We start from the raw sequence: 14,653 nt of genomic DNA, 5'->3' as shown, positions 1-14,653 counted from the left end.
CTTTTCCTTTTAACAACACTCAGTAAACATTTGAGCTGATGAGACCAAATTTTGAAGCTTTTTAGGTGGAATTCTTTCCCATTCTTGGTTGATGTACAGCTTAAGTTGTTCAACAGTCCAGGGTCTCCGGTGTCCCATGTTACGCTTCATAATGTGCCACACATTTTCAATGGAAGACAGGTGTGGACTACAGGCAGGCCCTGCACGCTGTTGTAACACGTGGCTTGGCATTGTCTTGCTGAAATAAGAAGGGGCGTCCATGATGACGTTGCTTGGATGCCTGTTCCAAATAAGTGCTTGATGAGCATTCCTCAACTTTCTTTGTCTTTTTTGCCACTTGTGCCAGCTTTTTGGAATATGTTGCTGGCATCAAAAATATTTGCAAAACAATATTTTCTTTCCAGTTTGAACTTTAAGTATCTTGTTTTTGCAGTCTATTTAATTGAATATAGGTTGAACATGATTTGCAAATCATTGTATTCTGTTTATTTACCATTTACACAACTTGCCAACTTCACTGGTTTTGGAGTTTGTAGAACATTTATAGCACAAAGTAAGTATACACAGTATAAGAACAAGCTAACCATCATCTTACAAAGATGTAAGAAAAAATATTACATTCATTTATTAGACAAGAACAAAAACATATGAGCAACATGTGATATCCTGAATAGTATCATTCAAAATGGTGCTAAGAATACTTCTCAGACGGAAACATAAATAATGACAACATGAAGGGAGGAGATGAAAGTTTAAAGAATTACTTTGTAAATTTTAGAATTTCTAGAACCAGTGTCCATAGAGGACTTTAATGACACCATAGACATCCCAACCCGATATTCCTTAAGGACGTGACAATCATGAATAAAGTTAAAGTACCAATGATTGTAATCCAAAGACTCAACAGATTGTAAATAAATTGTTTTGGAATTAATAAAAAAGGTCATTGCTAATATTTTAAAACCTTTAACGTATTTCAGCAAACCATCATTTCAAAGACGCATATTACCGAACAAAAATGAAAATAACAAAGATGTACCAAATTTTAAGACTGGAGACAAATACCAGCTTACAAAATATAGCGTTACGTCATGGTCGCATTTTACTGCGTGGATGGTTCTCCTAAGATGCAGACGGAAACTGCGGAGGCAAGGTGCAGGTAAGACATTGATTTATTCTCATAAATCCGGCAGGAAATGCAGATAAACAAAACAAGTGTGCCGATAGCACGGGAAGCAAAGCTAAGGAAAATACCATGACTTGATTACCGTTGAAAAAGTTATTTGGGTGTTACCATTTAGCGGTCAATTTTACGGAATATGTACTGTACTGTGCAATCTACTAATACAAGTCTCAATCAATAAATCAATCAAGGCTAGCATGGAAGCTTAGCATACAAACAGTCATAGGAATCAAAAAGGCAGACGTCAGAAGTGTTGCATAGCGCCAACAAGACAGCCAGACTGATTGTGGCGAAAAACAGGAATAAGTAGCGCTCTGATTATTGCCCAAGAGCAGGTGACACTGATCAGAGGCAGGTGACACTAATCAGAGGCAGCTGAAACTAATCAGCACCCATGGTAACCAAAACAAAAACCCAAGGGTGGTGAAAATAGAACTGAAGGAGTCAAACTAACTGAACAAAACATGATCCGGGCAATGGATCATAACATATAGGCCTATTGTTTTACTTGCACAATTTAAAAAAAATGTGTTGGACAACAGATTGGATCAATTCATGAATACAAGTGGAAATACTTGCAGAGAACCACTACATATACACAGCCAACAATTTAACATAGATGACATTAAAGGGGAACATTATCACAACCCCAGACGGGTTAAAACCAATAAAAATCAATTCCCTGTGGCTTATTTTATTTTTCGAAGTTTTTTTTTTAAATTCTACCCATCATGGAATAAAAGGCTTTAAAGTGCCTGATTTTCGCTATCTGTAAATCCACCGTTCATTTTCCTGTGACGTCATCTAGTGATGCCAATACAAACAACATGGCGGATAGCACAGCAAGATACAGCGACATTAGCTCGGATTCAGACTCGGATTTCAGCGGCGCAAGGGATTCAACAGACTACGCATGTATTGAAACGGATGGTTGGAGTATGGAGGCAGATAGCGAAAACGAAATTGAAGAAGAAACTGAAGCTATTGAACGAATAGCTATCGAAGCTATTCGGCGATCGCCTTCTAACCAACGATTGCGTCTTTTGACCAGACCACTGGAGCATCTTAAATCCCTTGACTGGTAAGTGTTTGTTTGGCATTAAATGTGGGTGGAGGGAAAGGCTGGATGCAAGTATAGCTACAAATGTACATAGAGCTAGCCTAAATAGCATGTTGGCATCGATTATCATGCAGTGCTAATCGATGCACACTCAATGTAAATCAACTTGAATCCGTCCCTGATCGTGTTGTTACACCCTCCGACAACACACCGACGAGGCATGATGTCTCCAAGGTACGGAAAACAGTCGAAAAAACGGAAAATAACAGAGCTGATTCGACTTATTGTTTGTAATGTGTTTGAGAAAATGGCGGATTGATTACCTATGTGAGGTCACGTTGTGACGTAATCGTTCCGAGAGCGAATGATAGAAAGGCGTTTAATTCGCCAAAATTCACCCATTTAGAGTTTGGAAATCGGTTAAAAAAATATATAGTCTTTTTTCTGCAACATCAAGGTATATATTGATGCTTACATAGGTCTGGTCATAATGTTCCCCTTTAATTAATCAAAATAAGACAAGAGATTACCAATGCAATAGATGGTAATCAATGTGCAGCTGCAGTGTCTATGTATCTCACAAAAACATTTGACACAATTAATCATAGTATCTTAATTGACAAATTAAAACTGTATGACATGAGAGTGTTAATCTTTAACCGGGTAAGAAGCTGTTTAACCAACAGGAAGCAATACGTGAAGGTACGTCTACGAGCGCTGAATTAATTTTGTGGCGTACCTTCGGGATCAATACTGGGAAAAAAAGAATGTTGTAATCTCTATATAAATGACATTTGTAGAGTTACAAATGACTTTATTTTATAAATATTTGCAGACGACACAACTGTTTCGTTCAGATGAGAACACACAGAAGCTAACACAAATAACAGAACAAAATAAACAAATTAAAGAGCTCATTTGAGAAAAACAAACTTTGTTTATTTTATTATTATTTTTTTTTAAACATGGCATGTCCAGCCACTCAGGCAAATCATATTGTTGATGTAGATGCTCATATATGCTGTACAGATGTACTTTACCCAAGAGAATTGTGGTATACTCCTCTTGTTGTCCTATGTGTATTTGTCTTTATTAAATGGATCATTTAACGTTTCGCATAGTCGGACCGGAGCAGGAGGAAATATAAATATTGACGTTGTAAAATAAACCAATGATGAGGAAATAAATTGTAAATGTCATAAAATATAAACATAAGGCGACAATAAATATGTCAATAATGAATAAAGCAAAATATGTTCTAGACTAGGGTTGTACGGTATACCGGTATTAGTATAGTACCGCGATACTAATGAATCATATTCGGTAGTATACCGCCTCTAAAAAGTAACGGTCCCCCACCAGTCGTCACATCCTGTCATGCAGACGAGCATGTTCAGCAGTGCACAATCACAGAGTACCTACAAGCAGACACAGTGTGTAGACAGAAAAGGGAGAAAGGACACATTTTGGCTTAAAAACTAACGATAAAGGTGAAATTATCACATTGAAACGCCCACAGGAAGAGGTGTTTTACGACAGGGCTAAAATCTATCCTCAGTCAGCACAGTTGTAATTACTTTTAAATCACAAATCCTTGTCTCCATGGCGACTAGCATAGTACATGTATCATAGTACAAGTATCCTCCCTCTAGGACGAGTGATAGCTATACATGCTTCACTATACACCACAGCAACCCGAACTCATTACTTTGGATGTGTTAAAACTGATCCATAGTTATCAAAGTCAAGTCAAGACTTAACTATATCCGATAATTAGCCATTACCACGGTCATCTTAATTTTGATCGCACTACACACATGTGAATGAAGCGCATACTTAGTAAACAACCATACATGTCACACTAAGGGTGGTCGTATGAACAATGCAAACACTGTCATAAACCTGCGTCATATAGTGAGACCACACTAAACAACAATGAAAAACACATTTTGGGAGAATATTTGCACAACATAAACACTACAGAACAAATTCCCAGATTTCCCTGCAGCACCAACTCTTCCCGGACGCTACTATATAAACAAACGCCATTAGTGGATCTACACCTAACAGCTGCTGTAATGATACCAAGTACAAAAGTGTATCTAGTCAATACTATTACGATTACATCAATATGTTTTAGCATCACAAAATGTATATTATGTTTATAAACTCAGGAAATATATCCCTGGACACATGAGGACTTTGATTTGACTAATGTATGATCCTGTAATTACTTGGTATCGGATCGATACCTAAATGTGTGGTATCATCCAAAATTAATGTAAAGTATCAAACAACAGAAGAATAAGTGATTATTACATTTTAACAGAAGCTAGAACATGTTAAAAGATAAAGTAAGCAGATATTAACAGTAAATGAACAAGTAGGTTAATAATTTATTTTTTACCACTTGTCCTTAATAATTTTGACTAAATATTAGAATGAAAAATCACACAATATGTTACTGCATATGTCAGCAGACTAATTAGGAGTCTTTGTTTACTTACTTACTACTAAAAGATGTTGTCTTGTATGTTCGCTATTTTATTTAAGGACAAATTTGCAATAAGAAACATATGTTTAATGTACTGTGAGATTTAAAAAAAACAAAAAACAAAAACAATAATGACATTTTTTGTGGTCCCCTTTGTTTAGAAAAGTAACAAAAAGTACCAAAATACATTTTGGTACCACTTCCGGTACCAACATATTGGTATCAGGACAACACTATTTTAGACCAAAAATGACTCCATAGTCTTTACTGCTTGCTAGTGTTACCATGTCTGAGTTATTGTGTAGAAATATTAAGTTGTCAAGACCTGGACTTAGGTGTGGTTTGTTTGCAACGGACATGGCGTTTAAAAGTTAAAGTACCAATGATTGTTACACACATACTAGATGTGGCGAAATTATTCCGTAAATTTGACCCATCACCCTTGATCACCTCCTGGGAGGTGAGGGGAGCAGTGGGCAGCAGCAGTGCTGCGCCCGCAAATCATTTATGGGGAGTTAACCCCCAATTCCAACCCTTAATGCTGAGTGCCCAGCAGGGAGGTAACGGGTCCCATTTTTATAGTCTTTGGTATGACTCGGCCGGGATTTGAACTCACAACCTACTGATTCCAGGGCGGGCACTCCAACAACGAGGCCACTGAGTAGGTAATGTAAGGACATCTTTTAATTAATGACTCAAAAAAGGTACAAACGGAATGCGCTCACAGAGGAGGTACAACAACTTGGCTATGAAAAAAAAGACTTGCCCTAAGGCAAAACTATGGTCATAAAACAAAACTTGTAAACTATGACGTGGATTAAGAAAATGTACTTGGACCGAGAAAAGAGTATGAACAAGGCAGCATGGTTCATCAGCATGGTGTACAAGGGTGGTAGAGGATGAGTATAAGGTGGTGTCGCCAGCCTGACTGCCTGGCAACTACAGGGTTAAATAGTGCTGTGGTGCTTGAAAACAGGTGCGTGAGTTCAAATGAATCAGGTGCGTGAGTCGTGGGGACAGGTGCGCTGATTGGTTGGCATAGTGATGAAACAAACAAGAGTGCCCGATGAAACCGAAACAAAACAGAACGTGACCACAAAACATGGACATGGGTAATGACAACAGAAGGGCACTTCATTCACTAACCATGTTACAAAAATATCATTAAGAATAATACATCATGTCGGATATAGAAGACTCGAACCCTTTATTTATCGAATAAAAAAAATATTGAAATTGAGTATATCGGTACATTTGTGTAATTGGAACAACTTTAGGAACCTGCCAGTCAGGTTTTACGGTCAGCTGCGCTGACAAAAAGCAGAGCGTGAGGACACAGCTTCTCTCTGGCAGCTTTCGGTTTAATTTGTGGCTCGAGTGGAGCGCGTGGGATGCATAAACCTCTGTGCTTCGACGCGCATTCAGATATCTTTGATGCAAATTAAAAGATGTTGCGGTGGACTCGGGTAGAGGTCGATTGAACAATAGACACCGGTCAAATAGTGTTTTGTGCACCACAGTTTTTAATCACACTATTTCGAACATCAAACCTTTTTAACTTAGTCACTTGGTGCCCAAATTCAATTACCGGGTTTGTGCAATAGTTTAAATTATTATTCAGTGCTGTAATTTATGCTGAGTCTTATTTGCAGTGTATGTTTCATTAGTGTGGGAACATTTGTGTTTTTATTCTACTTAAGGGCCTACTGAAATGAGATTTTCTTATTTAAACGGGGATAGCAGGTCCATTCTATGTGTCATGCTTGATCATTTCGCGATATTGCCATATTTTTGCTGAAATGATTTAGTAGAGAACATTGACGATAAAGTTTGCAACTTTTGGTCGCTAATAAAAAAGCCTTGCCTGTACCGGAAGTAGCAGACGATGTGCGTGTGATGTTACGGGTTGTAGGGCTACTCACATTGTTTATAATCATGGCCACCAGCAGCTTGAGCGATTCGGACCAAGAAAGCATCAATTTCCCCATTAATTTGAGCGAGGATGAAAGATTTGTGGATGAGGATAATGAGAGTGAAGGACTAGGAAAAAAAAGGCGAGGGCAGTGAAAGCAGATCAGATGTTATTAGACATATTTACTAGGATAATTCTGGAAAATCCCTTATCTGCCTATTGTGTTACTAGTGTTTTAGTGAGATTATATAGTACCTGAAAGTCGGAGGGGTGTGGTCACGGGTGTGTTGACAGCCAGCGTCTCAGGTGGGAGGAGGTACTAGTCCGCAGCAGCTGCAACAGGACGCACACTCCGCTGATGTCTCCGGTAAGAGCCGGCTTATTGCCACAATTTTCTCACCGAAACCTGCCGGTTGACATGTAGTCAGGATCCATGTTCGCTTGACCGCTCTGTTCCATAGTAAAGCTTCACCTTCGGGAATGTTAAACAAGGAAACACCGGCTGTGTTTGTGAAGTTAAAGGCAGCTGCAGTGCACCGCTTCCCACCTACATCTTTCTACTTTGACTTCTCCATTATTAATTGAACACATTGCAAAAGATTCAGGGACACAGATGTACAGAATACTGTGTAATTACGTGATTAAAGCAGACTACTTATAGCTTGGATCGGGCTGGAAAAAATGTCCGCTTCAACCCGAGACCTCACGCGCACGCGTCATCAACAGGATGCCTCATGGGAAATTTAAAATTGTAATTTAGTAAACTAAACCGGCCGTTTTGGCATGTGTTGCAATGTTAATATTGTATCGATATATAAACTATCAGACTGCGTGGTCGGTAGTAGTGGGTTTAAGTAGGCCTTTAAGTCTTTTGAAATAGTACTGGATTTAATTCATAGCTGCTGGTAAATTATTGCACTTTAACTACTAATTGCCTTGTGTCCTGTGTGAAATAAAAAAATTAAAATATAGTTCAGCCTCCTCCTGTTTACTCTGGCAACCTGTTTTATAGGGTTGGGTATCGAGTATCGATTGGAACCAGGACTAACTGAGAATAATACATAATGTTGGATATAGAGAACATACAAACCCTTTATTTATTGAATCAAAGATACTGAAATTCCACGACATAGTGGAATTGCAAACAGCTAAGATTATACACAAAGCAAACTATAACCTGCTTCCCAAGAATATACAACAATTCTTCTCAACAAAAGAAGAGAAATATAATCTTAGAGAAAAATGTAATTTAAAACATTTGTATGCACGTACAACACTTAAAACCTTCAGTATATCAGTATGTGGAATTAAATTATGGAATGGATTAAGCAAAGCAATCAAACAATGTACTAATATGATCCACTTCAAGAAACTCTTCAAACTGGAAGTGTTAACAAAGTACAAAAATGAAGAACCATGATAAACATTCTGATTTTACTCACTCATTCATTCTCAAAATAATCTGATTTATCTCATCGTATGGATTAAAATTTAAGCAATTATTTATTTATTTGTATTGTGATTACTTATTACTTATGGAGTATACATTGTGAATACATTGAGAACAGGAAGTGAACAAAAGTTTTAGCAACTGTTATGTAAAGAAAAGGGGTGGGATTAAATAAGCTCTGCTTCTTCCTCCTCCTTTTCGAACATGTTGAAAAGAGAAACTGGAAATTGGGATGTATCATGTTGTATGCTTGCATGTTCGAAATAAACTCAAACTCAAACTCAAACTTTCCAATTCTCCCGGTAAAAGTTTAAATTCCGATTCCTAGTTTCGATACCCAGTCAGCCGACCGGAAAAAAAAAATGTCCGCCGACCCGGAAGAAGAAGCCGTTGAACACCAACGAAGAAGCGCCCACCGCCGGAAGTGTTAGCATAGCCGAGCCTATGTAGCCGAGCGAGTCAGTCAAGCATGGATAGTGTTCGTCGGCGGTCGAAAGTGTGGCTTTATTTTACTAAAAAAAAAGATATATCGGAGAAATGTAACACGTGCGACAGGACTGTTTCGTGCTTAGGCGGATGCACGTCGAACATGATGAATCACCTCCGAGTTCATGGAGTACAAATACATGCGTGTCCCGTCTTCGACGCGCTGCGCCGACCGTCCTCCTCTGCCTCTTCCTCTGGCTCCGGCTCCGACGCCCAGCCTGGCAGCTCGGTGACTGCATTGCAGTCCGAATCCGGTAAGTAAAACAATATATATGCAATAAATAATGTGTTTTGCGCCAACGTTGAAGCAGCTAACAAATTATCCCGCGTATTTTTTCATAGACAATTTACAACCTGCTAGCCAGGCTCCGCGATGTGCTCAGCGTACTCCGTTCGCCGTAGCGGCAATGGGGAAGATGTCGGTGCCACAGATGGAAGAGTTTTTTTTGACCCCGCCTTTTTATTTAATTTATTTATTTATTTTTTTATTTTTGATTTTTTAAAGAAAGAATCGGAATCGAGAATCATTAGGAATCGGAATCAAAACAAAGAATCAGAATTGGAATTGTTCGAATTCAAACGATACCCAACCCTACTCTCACTATTATGTTAGATCCACTATGGACTGGACTCTTACTATTATGTAAGATCCACTATGGACTGGACTTTCACTATTATGTTTGATCCACTATGGACTGGACTTTCACTATTATGTTTGATCCACTATGGACTGGACTCTCACTATTATGCTAGATCCAGTATGGACTGGACTCTCACTATTATGCTAGATCCAGTATGGACTGGACTCTCACTATTATGTTAGATCCACTATGGACTGCACTCTCACTATTATGTTAGATCCACTATGGACTGGACTCTTACTATTATGTAAGATCCACTATGGACTGGACTTTCACTATTATGTTTGATCCACTATGGACTGGACTCTCACTATTATGTTAGATCCACTATGGACTGGATTCTCACTATTATGTTAGATCCACTATGGACTAGACTTTCACAATATTATGCCAGATCCACTGGATGTCCATTGCACCAGTCGCCCTAGGGGGCAGGGGGTCCCCCACATCTGCGGTCCTCTCCAAGGCTTCTCATTGTCATCCCACTGGGTTGAGTTTTTCCTTGCCCTGATGTGGGAGGATCTGAACCGAGGATGTCGTTGTGGCTTGTGCAGCCCTTTGAGACACTTGTGATTTAGGGCTATATAAATAAACATTGATAGATAGATAGATAGATAGTTCTAGCTGCTTTTTGGGGGGACAGCGTGGCGAAGTATGTAGAGTGGTTGTGCCAACAATCTGAGGGTTGCTGGTTCAATCCCCACCTTCTACCATCCTAGTCACGTCCGTTGTGTCCTTGGGCAAGACACTTCAACCTTGCTCCTGATGGGTCCTGGTGAGTGCCTTGCGTGGCAGCTCCCACCGTCAGTGTGTGAATGTGTGTGTGAATGGGCGAATGTGGAAAATACTGTCAAAGCGCTTTGGGCTCCTTAAAAAGGGGTAGAAAAGCGCTATACGAGTACAAACCATTTACCATTTTAGTACCCACACCCACTTAGAACTACGCGATTTGCAAACAGCTAAAATTGAGTACAAAGCCAACTATAACCTGCTACACCATCCATCCATCCATTTTTTCTACCACTTGTCCCTTTTTTGGGGGTCACCGGGGTGCATATCTCAGCTGCATTCGGGCGGAAGGCATACTACACCTTAGACAAATCGCCACCTCATCGCAGGGCCAACACAAATAGACAGACAACATTCACACTCACATTCACACACTAGGGCCAATTTAGTGTTGCCAATCAACCTATCCCCAGATGCATGTCTTTGGAGGTGGGAGGAAGCCGGAGTCACGGGGAGAACATGCAAACTCAACACAGAAAGATCCCGAACCTGGGATTGAACCCAGGAATACTTAGGACCTTCGTATTGTGAGGCACACACTACCCAAGAATGTACAACAATTATTCTCAGAAAGAGAGAAGAAATACATTAACATTTGTGACAATCTGTTACTTCACTTCTGGTGCTGGTTCCTTGTCTGGTGTTTGTTTCCTGTCTGAGGTCTTATTTTTGTTCCCTTTCCTTCTTGTCTACCTGAGCGCTCATTTCCCTCACCTGTCCCTGTTTGGCAGCGTGGCAAACCTGGTTGCAGGTGCCAATCAGGCTGCTATTTATGCCTGCGTTGCCTGTTCCTCAATGCTCGAGGATTGACTATGTTAGGGACCTTTTGCTGGATGCATGACTTCACCTCCTTGTTTTGAGTATAATAAAAACTTTTACTTGCCTATGGTCCTCCCGTTTCCTGCATCTTTGGGTCACAACCGCCGCAGAAATGTGAGCTCGCAACAGAATCCTCGAGCCAGATAGTGACCTCGCAGGAACCCCTGTCGGCAACGTTGTGGACCGCACAGTTTTTGTAGGATATAAAAGCCAGGTTTGTGCGTTCTCAACCCACAGCAGGCTCAAACCTCCTCCCTCCGATTCGGCCGCCGGCCCCGGTGCTCCACCTGGCTCGGCCATCATCTCCTGCGCTCCGCCCAGCTCGGCCGCCGGTTCCGGCTCTCTGCCCGGCTGTGCATTCAATGCAATCTTCTCCGTCTCCTGCTGTTCGACTTCCGGTTCCTGTACTACGTCGACCTCCGGTACTTGGCCACCGGCTCCTGCTCTTCCAGTGGGTCTTTCGACGCCTCTTCCTGCCAGTTTGGCGAAGGCACTTTTGGAGCCTGCCGCTCTGTCCATCCTAGCGTCCTGTTGGTACTTGTCGCTGTGCCTCCTCCTTGCCCCTATCCGCCCTTCCCTGGCTTTTGCAGCAGGGGACGCCAACAAACAAGAGCTCTTTTCCCCAATAAATCGTCCTCCTGTTTCCTGCATCTTGGGATCACAACTGCCATGTGAGCTTGCAACAGAATCATCGAGCCAGATAGTGACCTTATGGGAACACCTGTCGAAACGTGCAGCCGATGTTCTGGACCGCACAATTCCTGGAGAACATGAAAGCCACAGCAGGCTAAAGCCTTTTTCCTCCAAATCGGCCGCCGACTCTGGTGTTCTGCCCGGCTCGACCATCATATCCTGCGCTTCGCCTGGCTTGGCGAAAGGTTCCGGCTCTCCGCCTGGCTCAGCCACCTGTGCATTCGGTGCCATCTTCTCCATCTTCTGCTGTTCGACCTACGGTTCCTGCACCATGTCGACCTCCGGTTCCTGCACCGCGTCAACCTCCGGTGCTCGGCCACCAGCTCCTGCTCTTTCAGTGGGGCTTTCAACGTCTCTTCCTGCCAGTCCGGCGAAGGCTCCTTTGGAGCCCACCGCGCTGTTCATCCTGGCGTCCTGTTAAAACTCCTCGCTGTGCCTCCTCCTGGCCCCTGTCTGCCCTTCCCTGGCTTTTGCAGCGGGGGACGCGGACAAACAGGACCTTTCCCCAATAAATCGTCCTCCTGTTTCCTGCATCTTGGGATCACAACTGCCGCATCCATGTGAGCTCGCAACAGAATCCTCGAGCCAGATAGTGACCTCATGGGAACACCTGTCGAAACGTGCAGCCGATGTTCTGGACCGCACAATTCCTGGAGAACATGAAAGCCACAGCAGGCTAAAGCCTTTTTCCTCCAACTCGGCCGCCGACTCTGGTGCTCTGCCCGGCTCGACCATTATATCCTGCGCTTCGCCTGGCTTGGCGAAAGGTTCCGGCTCTCCGCCTGGCTCAGCCACCTGTGCATTCGGTGCCATCTTCTCCATCTTCTGCTGTTCGACCTACGGTTCCTGCACCATGTCGACCTCCGGTTCCTGCACCACGTCGACCTCTGGTTCCTTGCTGTGGGGTCTTCTCCCAGGAAGGCAGACAGACTACTCGGGACATGGCGTTTCGGTAAAAACATGATTTGATCTTGAAATCAGAAGCTACAAAAAAGTACAAGCAAAAGGCGCGCACAAGGCGGAAACAAAGGACAATAAACAAAACTTTCTTGACAGGAAAACGAGCATGAATCTATGGCATGAAGGAGCAGCATGAACTTTGGCGTGAAAAAAAAATAGCAATATCACTAGGCCGACTGACAGACAAAGACAGGTTTAAATAATGCCTCTGATTAGTACTCGGGAACCAGGTGAGCGGGCGAGCACTAATCAGAGGCAGGTGAACACAATAAGTAACCACGGTGACAAAGCAAACAAGGAAGTACAAAAACAGAAAGCAATGGAGTCTTAAACAAAACAGAACATAACTAAACAAAACATGATCACAAGAAATGACATACATTATTTATTCATGAGAACATTATTCTTTATTCATGTATTTCATATTTACTTACTTTTTAACTGTTTTGTCACAGATGTATCACAAACAAATATGTTACAAACTGCTATGAAATGAAAAGGAATTCAGAATATCGGATTTCCGATTTTCGATATTCAGATTTGCTGTAACAAGAAAGTGGACATATGTGATTGTGGAGGGAGGTGTGGCCAGCGAGCTTGCAGGAGCAAAGGTCACCACCTCCGTCTATGGTGCTGAGGACAAGCACCAATGGATAGGGGTGGGGCATGTGCTGACGGGGAGACACAGCTGGCAGGTGATTAGATTTCACAGGTGGTACGTGTTAATATAATCATCTGCTGTCTTTAACAGTAAGCGGCCGAGAGCAGGGGGAGAGGAGGATACGGGTGTGGCTGAAAAGTCACGTCCTGCTAGAGAGAAAAGTGTGAGAAAATGCTACGGACATTAAAAGATTGTTAAAAACGGTAAGCGTGGCTCTTGTGTCGTGTATAGTAGTGGAATGGATAGGAAACGACATCCACAGTGACGTATCATATTGTAATTATAGGCTTGTGTGAATAAACTAACGCCATAACCATGACCAGTTTCATCAATAATTTGTTTTCATCAAGCGTTCATACCAGTGGCGTCACTAAGCCCCCCTTTTAAAACATTTATGTTTTTGGGTTTGTTTGTTTGTTTGCTTACCAAAAAAATTGCAGACAAATTTAATATAAAGTAGTCAAAATATGAGCTGTAATAATCATACAACCTTTTATTATTCACTTAATTTGGTTTCCCTTTACTTCATAGTGTAAAGTAAAGATTTGCAGATTAATGTAAGATTATCATTAGTGGATAATAGTCATAACAATGCATCATTATAGTACAAAACCCAAAACCAGTGAAGTTGGCACGTTGTGTAAATCGTACAGAAAAACAAAAATACACTGATTTGCAAATCCCTTTAAACCTATATTCAATTGAATAGACTGCAAAAACAAGATATTTAATGTTCAAACTGGAAAACTTTTTTATTTTTGCAAATATTAGCTCATTTGGAATTTGATGCCTGCAACATGTTTCAAAAAAGCTGGAACAAGTGGCAAAAAAGACTGAAAAGGTTAAGGAGTGCTCATAAAACACTTATTTGGAACATCTCACAGGTGAACAGGCTAATTGGGATCAGGTGGGTGCCATGTGAGGGTCTAAAATCAGCTTCTATGAAATGCTCAGTCATTCACAAAGAAGGATGAGGTGAGGGTCACCACTTTGTGAACAAATGCGTGAGCAAATTGTCGAACAGATTAAAAACAACATTTCTCAACGAGCTATCGCAAATAATTTAGGGATTTCACAATTTACCATCCGTAATGTCATAAAAAAGTTCAGAGAATCTGGAGAACTCACTGCACGTAATCGAAGATATCGCAGACTTTCAATCCCTCAGGCAGTACTGCATCAAAAACCGACATCACATGGGATCAGGAACACTTGAGAAAACCACTGTCAGTAACCACAGTTTGTTGCTAGATCTGTAAGTGCAAGTTAAAACTGCACTATGCGAAGTGAAAGCCATTTATCAACAACACCCAGAAATGCCGCCGGCTTTGCTGGGCCCGAGCTCATCTAAGATGGACTGATGCAAAGTGGGAAAGTGTTCTGTGGGCTGACGAGCTGCATTTTCTTTTGTTTTTGGAAACTGTTGATGCCGTGTCCTCCGGAACAAAGACGAAAAGAACCACCCGGATTGTAATAGGTGCATAGTTGAAAAGCCAGCATCTGTG

The sequence above is a fragment of the Nerophis ophidion genome, linkage group LG20, assembly GCF_033978795.1.
Source record: "Nerophis ophidion isolate RoL-2023_Sa linkage group LG20, RoL_Noph_v1.0, whole genome shotgun sequence".
Taxonomy (NCBI): Eukaryota; Metazoa; Chordata; class Actinopteri; order Syngnathiformes; family Syngnathidae; genus Nerophis; species Nerophis ophidion.
The sequence above is the reverse complement of the archived record's forward strand: the minus strand, read 5'-3'. Positions refer to the sequence as shown.